Source organism: Lycorma delicatula, chromosome 1 (assembly GCF_047948215.1).
Source record: "Lycorma delicatula isolate Av1 chromosome 1, ASM4794821v1, whole genome shotgun sequence".
In the NCBI taxonomy this organism is placed as follows: domain Eukaryota; kingdom Metazoa; phylum Arthropoda; class Insecta; order Hemiptera; family Fulgoridae; genus Lycorma; species Lycorma delicatula.
In genome coordinates, this window is record NC_134455.1 from 133318822 (window position 1) to 133331901 (window position 13080).

General features: G+C 29.5%; 1 protein-coding gene across 15 annotated transcripts in view; it reads left to right on the forward strand.

Moving 5' to 3' along the window:
* Window positions 1–13080, forward strand: part of EndoA (SH3 domain containing GRB2 like, endophilin-A) — a 478525-nt gene that overhangs the window by 349268 nt on the left and 116177 nt on the right. The window lies entirely within an intron of this gene.

Below are 13080 nucleotides of genomic sequence, written 5' to 3' on the forward strand. Positions count from 1 at the left end.
CAAAATCCATTTAGCATTTTATTTTGAGCAAAATGACATCTCATTTGTAAAAATCCGTTGACAGACAGTCGAGTTATTACAGACAATTAATAATTTTTATTAATTTACTATTATTAATAATTTTTATTAGATCTAGTGGAGGAAATAAAAACAGGCAAAATTGTCGGGTTAATTGTCTGCAATAACTCGATTGTTTTTCAACAGATTTTTACAAATGAGGTGTCAGTTTGTTCAAAATAAAATCCTTAATAAATTTTGTAATACGTATAAATTTGATCAAACAAATAATTACAAAGACATTGAAGATTAAAAACTTAAGATGGCCACCATTTTGAAATTTTTGAAGTGGTGTTTTCAAAATATTTTATTTTGTAGAACAAGACGCTACTCTTAGAGTTCCCAGATTTAATTAAAATAGGTTTACCCATTCGTGAGAAATCATATTTTTTTGGAAAATTACAAAATGGCATTCAGAAGCAAAACAAAGAATATTAGGAATTATTTTTATATGAACCTTTTTTGCTCATTTTGGTGTCCTGAATAGGTTCCTGAAGTTCAGTTAATACGTCCCGGAACACTCTGTACAATAATTAATAAAAATAGCAATCCTATATAAACTCAATAAAGGTCAAGCTTTTTATAAAAGGAATAAATATATATAATTTTTTAATGATGTATTTAATTATTCTAAACGTAACTTTCATCTTTATTGTGTAAGTTTTAATCATCGATTTGATGATGGAAATAGATTGTCCAAAGCAGAAAATGTTTGGCATTTGTAAAAATATTTTTAAACAGAAAAGTTAAATTGCACAGTATATTTTTTATTTTGCTATGTATAAAATATCAGTATGTTGTCGCTTCACAAAGAATAATAAACTATAAATGATCTGTTGTTATTATTAACATTAAGTTAAAATATTTTTAATTTTGTATTTTATTTCCATTTTTTGTTTTCCATTGGACATCATATTTTTTTTTTCTTCAATAAAAACAAATTATGCTCAGTAAAAATAATAGATGCACAGTTGATAATAATTGTATTCGTGATGTAATCATAGACACACTTTTACATATGCATAACATGATAATGCATGTTTACTGAAATGCATATCGTAAAGGGGATCGAGCATACCAGACTGAAACTACGAGTATGATTTGTACACTTAAATAAATGTTTATTGCCATAAGTTTTGTAAACGTTTGATCTACTGTTTGTTTTGTTGTACTTCTGAATGGTTCTTCGAAAGAAAGGTACTGTCGAAATAAAACAGATCAAAGTAATGAAGTTAATATAGAGATGCTGGATCAAAGTAACAACTGGAAAATAAAATAATTTCAAACTAATTTTTTATATATTTTTTGTGAAATAATTTTTGTTGCAAGAAAATATTTTTTTAGAATGAAAAATAAAGTAATTCATAAAAATTACAGTTTATTTAAGTTTCCCTATTATAACAACTAATATTAATAGATTATTTCAAGTCGTATAAACATATATGTCATACATATTAATTGAAATAGTTCAAATAATACGTAGTAGTTAGATGTGATGTCACCAAATTAATTACGGGGCATACGTTATAATTACTGTGCATCCATTAATTTACTATGCATATACTTAGTTTATTGTCTGTCCAGGTTTTTTTTATGTAGCAAACGTGATGTATTTAACTGACACTGTTTTACATTCTTTATTTTCAAGTTTTGTATTGGTGTCTTCTACTTTGCATAAAATATAATGTTCTTGGAAAAGTAGATCTGAGATCAATAATTTATACTGTGCAGTTTATTACAAGCCAAAAAAAGTATTTAATCCAGTTTGTTATAAAAATTATAGTATTAATTGTGATTCAAATTTTTTAAATTAGTATATCAAAGATTTTTTTTTGTTCACCTTGGCCTAGTTTTTTAGTGTTAGTTAATTATAACTGATGGTCTATTTTTAGGAAATTTATTTAAGTATTTCAAAACTATACATCTGAAATTTGGATAATGATTGTTCCTGTGAAAATAAATAAAAAAATTAAGAAACTTCTTATAAACATATTTACAAAAAACTTCATTTTTATCTCTCTGTCTGACTGTTTTTTCTCATAAAAAATGAAATTTTTATATCACAAAAAATATATACAAAGATATTGATTTAAAAACTAATTCAATCACCATTTTGAATTATTACGTACATGCAATATACTTAATTATCTTATAAATATTTAGTTTCCTGTTGCAGCTTCGTTCACGCTATATGGTTACTTGCATTTTCCGTTGCGGTCAGGGGATGTTTAGCCAATCAAAGCTCATTTTACTTGCCCTTCTCATCCAGCCAGGATTCCTCTGTGTTTGTTAAACACATGCTTGTGAGAATAAAAATGATAAATAAAAATTAAAGCCAGTTCAATTTATAAAAACTATCAGTGTATTGTAATTTCTTCAGAGTAACAGTTGGGACAGTACAGGACCTGCTAATTGGTTTTTAGATTTACATCGCAGCTTTGCCTGCAAAATTCATAATCAGAATTACAAAGATAAATTACCATTACAATGTTACCAAATCTTTTAAAGATTGATTAAATTGTGGTAGCATAAAATGCCAAAAATTTTAAAAACCTGAAATGGTTTTTAGATATTTATATGAAAAGTATTTCCAAGCCCAAATCGAGTGAGTATCCTGTTTATTATAGTCAAAAATAGGGAAAATTTGCAATCGTTTTATCTTAATTCACCCTTTTCAAGATTGAATTTCAAAAATCTAGAAATTGGTTTTTAGATATTCACATGAAGATTACTTTTACCAAAAATCAAGTTGATTCCTTCATTTTCTAACGAGAAATTAAAAAGAAATAGTGAATTTTATTGTTACGCCATTTTAACAGTTTAAATTTGGAATTTCAAAAAATCCTTCGTTAGTTTGCACTCACACCATAAGAAGAATGTGTATACAAATTTTTTCCAATATATTCTCAACAGTTTTGCTGGGCATTGATTATGAATCACTCATGACATGTTATTTTATATACGAGTTTATAGATTGAAGTTTAACAATTTTTTGTAAATTAATCAATCCATTTTCAATGAACCTTTATTTTGTTATTTGGAATTATTTCTTTTGTACACTTTTCTTAGAATTTCAAAATTCTGTTTAAGATTCAGATTGAATTAATAAAAGAAAGCATTTTTGATCAGGAGGTTAGCCAAAATGCCAGTGAAAGTATAAAAAGTCTGACCATTTTATTTAAAAATTTTTAATTATATTTCTTAAATATCATAAAAAAATGGAATAGTAATGTCTGAAGAATCAACTTTGTATCTTCTTAGGAAGTTGATCAAAATGGTGGTAAAATTATTACATATTTATATTTTGATGGCAGCAAAAATGTATAACAAAAAAATACTCATTGTGATGCATGTTTTGTAAATTTTTATTGAAATTTTCAATATTAAAATTATATTTTGTTGTTATTAATATTATTACTAACTGGTGGTAGTCTATGGAAGACCTTGGCCTCTTGCATTCCATTCTTCTTAACATTCTGACCCTCAGAAACCTTCTCCATTTCCTCACAACCATCATCTTCCACATCATCCAACTAGCTCTTTCTCAGTCTTCCCCTCTTTTTTCTTCCATCTGGTTTTCTAATAAATACTTTGCTAACTGCTTTATCCTTCAGCATTCTTTGGATTTATCCAACGAGCAAGGGATTCTCCCTTGCTTTACCCGTATGACAATATCAGAATTTCCAAATTGTTTGAACAACTCTAAATTAGATATCATTTTCCATTCACTTCCCTCTTTTAGCGAGCCGTAAAGGGGGGAATTGTTTTTATTACGTTATTAAAATATTTATTTTCTCATATATCATTATTAAATTAATTATAACATTATTTGTATTGAAATATGACAAATTATTATCTCTAATAAAATATTTATTTAATAACTTTTAAATAACAATTCCCTAAGGGTTAACCAAAGTTTATTCTGGCAATGCAAAATTGTGCATCCAATGTAGAAGTATAAATTTCTATGAAAAAAATTCAATCACAGAGAGAGACAAAAAAAATGAATTTCTTTTTGAAAATACGTTTGTAGGCATCTTTTTCTTAATTTTTAAATGACAATTGTGTCTTAGATTTTGGCTTTATAGTTTAAAATGCACTGTATACAGAAGTTAATGCATACTGGAATTTATTATTACATCATATAGAATAAGCTTTTGTAAAAAAAAAAATAATAATAATACAATGTCTTTAAGTTAACTAAACTTTTGTTCATCTAAAAAGACTTATTACAAAATTAAAAACTTTAATCTTATGTTGTTTTTTGTACAGAAATGTGAAATATGTTTGGTTGTTTGTATTATCTTTTGAGCTAAGTACTAGTCTTAAGTTCTATGAAGCTGTAGTGCCACTGGAATCAGACTTTACATGACTTGAATTCAGAAAGAAAACAATTCCTTAATATAACATCAGTTCACTGCTTTTTAATTGTTCTTTATTTTACTTTTTCATAAGTGTTTCTGTCATTGCAGGGTTAGACTGCAGTATGTTTTTACTGTGACTATTATTCAGTTTCATTAAAATTTTTATATCATAATATTTTTTGTGGATAGTTCATTTTATACCAGTGACTTAATGGTAAACATATTTTTCTATAATTTTAATATTTTAAATTTGATTTGGAACATAAAAAGTAAGTATAAAGTGAAAAAATTAATTTTTTTAATTGTACATTTCTTTATTTTATAAAAATTTTAAATTGCTTCACAATGATTAACAAGGAACCCCTAACCATACAGTTACTGGTATGGGGGGGGGGGGTCTGTATTGTATTCAGTGCTTTGAATTGGGAGCTAATTGATTTTTTTACGTCTTCAAAAAGACCAGCTTTACATCTTGTGACAAATTACAAAACATTTTTCTATTATTAGCTTTTTGTAATTAATTTCTTTTTTTTTTTGCTACAGGTAAAAAAAAATTGAATTATTAAAGAAATCAGATTATTTCATTACTTAGAAATAATTTTTGTATCGTTTGCCAATTAAATTTCATATAAAACTATAGTTTATCTACATTTTTAATGTTATCTAATTTAGGTATACAAACGTAATTATTTTATTAACTAATTAATTGTAACATTTAAAATGAAAACAAATGTAATTTGAACGTAAAAGGAAAGAAATGCGATGACTACTATGGAGACTGTACTTAAATTTTATTAACATAAGATAAGAATTTTTTTTTGAACTCTAATTAAATAATAGTAGCTCAAGTCAACTCAAGTCTAAAACCAGTGGAATTGCACTTTAATTCTTCACATATATTACTTAAGTTTTCTCTTGATGTTTGCTGTATATATTATGCTATTAGAAATTTTGTTAGAATAATCATAAATTTATGCTAGTGCACATCTTTCATTTTAATTTTTTTCTCATTACTTATTTCTATACAACATTTTTACATGCATTTCTTATTGCTTGAGTAAAATTTTTAATTTATCTATAAAATTATTAATTAAATTTTAATCATATGTGCATAATTATGTTACAGTGTGGATTTTCTATAAGAATTACATTGAAACGCTTCTGGAATCACTCTATATTAAAATAATTATAAATATTATTACTTTAATTAAATCTTTTTTTTTATAAGTAATCTTGAATACCTTTTCACTTAACTACGTATCTTTAGGTGATATGAAATGGTCCTGAAAAATTCTTATACTGATCAAAAAGGGAATAATGAGTTATAAGATTTATATTCTTTTCCAATTATATATCTCAGATGTTTAACTCATTTGCAATACCCTTTATCAGTTTTCTTTAATCCTTTCAGAAAAAAAGATTCTGACCAGTTATGATCAGAAAAATGCTACTTTGTAGTGTTATTTGATATTTTTACTTTTTTGTCTAAATAGTGCTGTAGTTCTAGAAAGGAAAGTACTGTAAGCTATATATATAAGCTTACAATATATAGCTTATATATATATATATATACACACACACACACACACACACACACACACACACACACACACACACACACACACACGGTGTTGATCTGTATTTTGATTAGAATTATTGATCTGGGTCAACAGCTTTGAAAATTATGGCTCCAAAAAATTAATATATATGGGACATTGGTGTCATTAAATTTTGAGAAAAATTAAAAAAGAGGAAGGGGTAACTCTCGCTATTTTGAATTTTTGGCACGCTTTGTTCAGTGATCATAGAAAATAGAACTTTAGTACAATGAAAGTATTTATTAAGTTATTTAAAGTTCCAGAATTTTAAGTCAATTGGAGTTAGGGATGGGAGAATATACAAGATTATATCTAAATAGTTTCACCTTATCTCTTGAAAACTTGTTGAGTAATTTGAGATTTGGCTATATATATATATCCCAGTTTTAGATGGACTTTTAACTCCATCATAGAAAGGGGGGACCATGGTACCCATATGTTTTTTTTATTTTTTGTTCAATTTTTTCCTCGATAGGAGTTCCCAGGAGGTATAACCAAACTTACAGGACTAATTCAGGATATCAAAGTAAACAAAAAAAATTAATCTGGACAAATTGCTTATTTCATTTCAATGTATACGCTGGTTTTTTCTATTCCCCCCCAGCATTACGTATTTCCTGGGAGCTGTAACCAAACTTAAGTGACTGATTCAGGGCTTCAGAACAAACAATAAACTGCATGTAGATAAATACCCTATCTCGCTTTATTTTCCCCTTTTACTGCAATTTTGTATTTTTTTTAATAAACATATCTTAAGAAAAGACAGAAATATATTATTCAAGATATTTTAATCAATCAATAGAAGCTGCAATATAGCTGATAGTCTTACAATGAGATGGAAAAGTTGTCTGTGAAAACATTCACAAAATTTCCAGATTGCGTAATTTCTAGTTTGCACCCCTACAGACAACTGTGATATCCGATTTCACATTTATTAGTTTTCTTCTAATATCATTAAAGAGATTTTATTTTAACAATGAGATTTAATTTAAATATTTCCTTGTAAGAGAAATATACAACAGGTTATTAATTTTTACATGAGGTTACATCGTTACATTCGGTACCAGATAGTAAAATATTGTCAGTGAAACACTTTAGGAATACTATACAAACCAATTTCCAAAATTATTTACTAGATTTGTTATTTAAACTCAATTTTCAAAATTTTTTCTTCTTTGTATTTCATAGATTTTTAAGTAAAGATAATTTTTTTTTTTTTTTGTCTTCAGTCATTTGACTGGTTTGATGCAGCTCTCCAAGATTCCCTATCTAGTGCTAGTCGTTTCATTTCAGTATACCCTCTACATCCTACATCCCTAACAATTTGTTTTAAATATTCCAAACGTGGCCTGCCTACACAATTTTTTCCTTCTACCTGTCCTTCCAATATTAAAGCAACTATTCCAGGATGCCTTAGTATGTGCCCTATAAGTCTGTCTCTTCTTTTAGCTATATTTTTCCAAATGCTTCTTTCTTCATCTATTTGCCGCAATACCTCTTCATTTGTCACTTTATCCACCCATCTGATTTTTAACATTCTCCTATAGCACCACATTTCAAAAGATTCTAATCTTTTCTTCTCAGATACTCCGATTGTCCAAGTTTCACTTCCATATAAAGCGACACTCCAAACATATACTTTCAAAAACCTTTTCCTGACATTTAAATTAATTTTTGATGTAAACAAATTATATTTCTTACTGAAGGCTCATTTCGCTTGTGCTATTCGGCATTTTATATCGCTCCTGCTTCGTCCATCTTTAGTAATTCTACTTCCCAAATAACAAAATTCTTCTACCTCCATAATCTTTTCTCCTCCTATTTTCACATTCAGTGGTCCATCTTTGTTAGTTCTACTACATTTCATTACTTTTGTTTTCTTCTTGTTTATATTCATGCGATAGTTCTTGCGTAGGACTTCTTCTATGCCGTTCATTGTTTCTTCTAAATCCTTTTTATTCTCGGCTAGAATTACTATATCATCAGCAAATCATATCATCTTTATCTTTTCACCTTGTACTGTTACTCCGAATCTAAATTGTTCTTTAACATCATTAACTGCTAGATCCATGTAAAGATTAAAAAGTAACGGAGATAGGGAAACATCCTTGTTGGACTCCCTTTCTTATTACGGCTTCTTTCTTATGTTCTTCAATTATTACTGTTGCTGTTTGGTTCCTGTACATGTTAGCAATTGTTCTTCTATCTCTGTATTTGAACCCTAACTTTTTTAAAATGCTGAACATTTTATTCCAGTCTACGTTATCGAATGCCTTTTCTAGGTTTATAAATGCCAAGTATGTTGGTTTCTTTTTCTTTAATCTTCCTTCTACTATTAATCTAAGTGATAAAATTGCTTCTTTTGTGCGTATACCTTTCCTGAAACCAAACTGATCTTCTCCTAACACTTTTTCCACTCTCCTCGCAATTCTTCTGTATAGAATTCTAGTTAAGATTTTTGATGCATGACTAGTTAAACTAATTGTTCTGTATTCTTCACATTTATCTGCCCCTGCTTTCTTTGGTATCATTACTATAACACTTTTTTTGAAGTCTGACGGAAATTCCCCTTTTTCATAAATATTACACACCAGTTTGTATAATCTATCAATCGCTTCCTCACCTGCACTGCGCAGTAATTCTACAGGTATTCCGTCTATTCCAGGAGCCTTTCTGCCATTTAAATCTTTTAATGCTCTCTTAAATTCAGATCTCAGTATTGTTTCTCCCATTTCATCCTCCTCAACTTCCTCTTCTTCCTCTATAACTCCATTTTCTAATTAATTTCCTCCGTATAACTCTTCAATATATTCCACCCATCTATCGACTTTACCTTTCGTATTATATATTGGTGTACCATCTTTGTTTAATACATTATTAGATTTTAATTTATGTACCCCAAAAGTTTCCTTAACTTTCCTGTATGCTCTGTCTATTTTACCAATGTTCATTTCTCTTTCCACTTCTGAACACTTTTCTTTAATCCACTCTTCTTTCGCCAGTTTGCAATTCCTGTTTATAGCATTTCTTAATTGCCGATAGTTCCTTTTACTTTCTTCATCACTAGCATTCTTATATTTTCTACGTTCATCCATCAGCTGCAATATATCGTCTGAAACCCAAGGTTTTCTACCAGTTCTCTTTATTCCGCCTAAGTTTGCTTCTGCTGATTTAAGAATTTCCTTTTTAACATTCTCCCATTCTTCTTCTACCTTTTCTTTTTTACTCAGACCTCTCGCGATGTCCTCCTCAAAAATCTTCTTTACCTCCTCTTCCTCAAGCTTCTCTACATTTCATTATCACCAAATTATGGTCGCTATCAATGTCTGCTCCAGGGTAAGTTTTTCAATCAACGAGTTGATTTCTAAATCTTTGCTTAACCATGATATAATCTATCTGATACCTTGCAGTATCGCCTGGCTTTTTCCAAGTGTATATTCTTCTATTATGATTTTTAAATTGGGTGTTGGCAATTACTAAATTATACTTCGTGCAAAACTCTATAAGTCGGTCCCCTCTTTCATTCCTTTTGCCCAGCCCGTATTCACCCACTATATTTCCTTCCTTGCCTTTTCCAATGCTTGCATTCCAATCTCCAACTATTATTAAATTTTCATCTCCTTTTACGTGTTTAATTGCTTCATCAATCTCTTCGTATACACATTCTACCTCATCATCATCATGGGCGCTTGTAGGCATATAGACGTTAACAATCGTTGTCGGTTTAGGTTTTGAATTTATCCTTATTACAATGACTCTATCGCTATGCGTCTTGAAATACTCCACTCTCCTCCCTATTTTCTTGTTCATCACGAAACCTACTCCTGCCTGCCCATTATTTGACGCTGAGTTAATTACTCTAAAATCACCTGACCAAAAGTCGCCTTCCTCTTCCCACCGAACCTCACTAATTCCTACTGTATCCACATTCACCCTATCCATTTCCCTTTTTAAATTTTCTAGCCTACCAACCTTTTTTAAGCTTCTAACATTCCACGCTCCGACTCGTAGAATGTTATTTTTTAATTTTCTGGTGACCCCTTCCTTAGTAGTCCCCACCCGGAGATCCGAACGGGGGACTATTTTACCTCCGGAATATTTTACCAAGGAAGGCGCCTCCATTATTGCTATGTGAAAATGCAGAGAGCCACATTTTCTTGGAAAAAAAGCAGCTGTAGTTTTCCATTGCTTTCAGCTGCGCAGTACTCAGAGAACTGAGTGATGTTGATACAGCCGTTTAAGTCATTCTGACTCACGCCCTTAACAACTACTGAAAGAGCTGCTGCCCTCTTTCAGGAATCATTCCTTAGTCTGGCTCTCAACAGATACCTCTCCGATATTGTTGCACCTTCGGTCCAGCTACTCTGTATCCCTGAGCACTCAAGCCCCCTCACCAACGACAAGGTCTCATGATTCATAGAGGAGGTAAAGATAATTAAGTCATTAATATTTAAAAATCCAGTGGTGTATTTGAAGTAAAGGTCTGTGAAACGTGAAGCCAGGAAATTTATGCAACTCTGTATCAGCTTTTTTATATTGAAGTATGATAAGAATTACAGTGAGGGATCCCCAGTCATAGTAATTTAGTTGTAGTTCAGAAAGAACATTATATTCGGGGGGTTGATGTGAGATAGCTTTTATATACTTCAGAGTATTCTAAATAAATGGTCATACGTAAAAGTGTATCGAGTGTGTGTGACACTTAAAAAAGTCAAATTTGTTTCCATAATGTTGTGCGATATATAGTAAATACTGTAAAAAATAAACTAGTCTGTAGAAGTGTTAGATTATATGAACCAGTGAAGAATGTGGAGATATAAAATTTTATTACAATTATAAGTAAAAAGCCTGTAAAAAGTGGACAGTTATACTTAAAAAAAGTGTCCTGCTTTTGTGATAGAGAAACATTGACATTCTTTAATATTGTTTATCAATAATAAGAAATTAACTTTTAATTATATTAAAAAAATGAGTTTCTTTTTAAAAAATATTTTTGTTTGTCATTTTCAGTATTACCATATAGATGTAAATAAGTTACCCTTTTTTAAAAAATTGTTAATCAAGCTCTACGTAAAGATAAGAATTTCTTTTGACAGAAACGTGTATTTTAACAACATGATTTTTACTTAGTTTTATACCACGTTGTTGATGTTTTAATGGAAGTAGTGAACACTAAATTGTACTGAGAAAAAATCACATATTTTTTATGTAATTTTTCATAACACCAATGTTTCACACAAATTGAAATTTATAAATAACATTAATAAGAACAAATTTTAATTTAGTGTAAAATTCAATATTTTTCATCTCAAGGCAAGCATGTTTTGTGTTATTTACTATTGTAGTCAAAGTATAGAATTTCTTTGAAATAATTCTTTTAACAATTTATTTAAAGGTCTAACAATAAATTTTATCGTTCAAGTAGTTTTGTTTTCTCTATTAAATATTATTTATTAAATGATGACACTGATAGACAAAAAAAATTTTTTAATGTTTCTCAAAGTGTGATACCATTTCTTGAATTGCTTTTTTGCATACATACAGATCTGTAAATACAATATTTCCATCATCCTTAGTTTTACATAAATTACGCTCCAAAAAATTTAAGGGAAAATATAGTTAAAATCTGTAAAATATATAATTTTGCATGGCCATACCCGTGTTAGAATGATTTCGCTGATGCTTTTCTTTTATAAATAGCCTCAGGCACATCCCAAATTAATGTCCAACAGTAATCGGCTATCATGTTAGTATTGCATTTCCCTTTACAGCGGCTTCTCATCACCGAAATGTCTTGTTGGAAACGTTCACCGTGTTCTTCAGTTACGTCTAGGTTGTCCGGAAAAATTCCGATGTGAGTGGAGGAAATGTATTTTCAAAGACATACTACATTTCATAGCTCTGTATGAAGTAAGAAGTTGATTAACCATTTTGTGGTAACTGCCAGATTTTTGTTTGTCGAGAAAATGTTTGCAAATGTCTTTAAATGAAGTCCAAGCTGGACTTTCTACATCATTTAACATAAGAGTTAAATACATCATCTTTGACCAACTCTCTTATTTGAAGTCCAACAAATTTCCTTCTTTAATTTTCCTTCTCTTACATTCGGAAATTTCTGCCTGATGTACAAAAATCCGGGATTATCCTTCTTCATTGTTTTTACAACATTTTTCATTAGTCCTAGCTTGATATGGAAAGGGGGTAAAAATATTTTTTTGGGTTCAACTAAGGGCTCATGAATAATATTTTTCCCATTTGGAATTAAGTTTTCTCTTTTCTTCCACTCTTTGGTAACATAATGTTTATCCCTAGCTTGCTATCCCATTCGCAAAGAAAGCACATGTACTTAGTATAGCCTAAATGCCTGCCTAACAAAATAGCTATAACTCACAAATTATCACATATATTCCAGTTACGTTTTTTCAAGAATGTCTTTTAACACATTGTATGTCTCTTTCTTATTAATACCGTAAGCGATTGGTCTCAAAGGATATTTGCTACAGTTGTCTAGTAGAACCACTTATAAACTATACTTGGATGAATCTATAAAAAGGCGCCAGTCCTCAGATTTATGAACTTCTCCTAAGTGCAACATAAGTTTATCAGTATTTGTGCAATAAACTAAATTATTTTCATCAATAAAGTACTGAGAAAGTACTCTTTGTCGGCTTCGAAAGCCCAAAATGTTTGTATTTTTTTTTAAAGTAAATTCCAATTTTGTAGTATTAATCTTAACAGTTTAGCCTGATGTTTTGATAAATTTAAATCCCTAACCAAGTCAGTTAATTCAGCTTGTGATATAAGACCTGACTTATTGGAAGATAATTAAAAATCAAAATCATTGTTGCCTTCTTTAATACTGCCTGCTTCTTTATCGCTGATTTCGAAACATACATTCACAGGTGGCTCAGGAACTGGAATAATTTCACTGTGAGGTACAGGCCTGATTGCAGATTACAATGAAGGATATTTCACAGTATGTTTAAATTTTTTAGAAATTCCAGACACATTGTTAAACAAAAGTATCAGTTGGTTACGTGATCCTTTGGTTCATGCCAAAA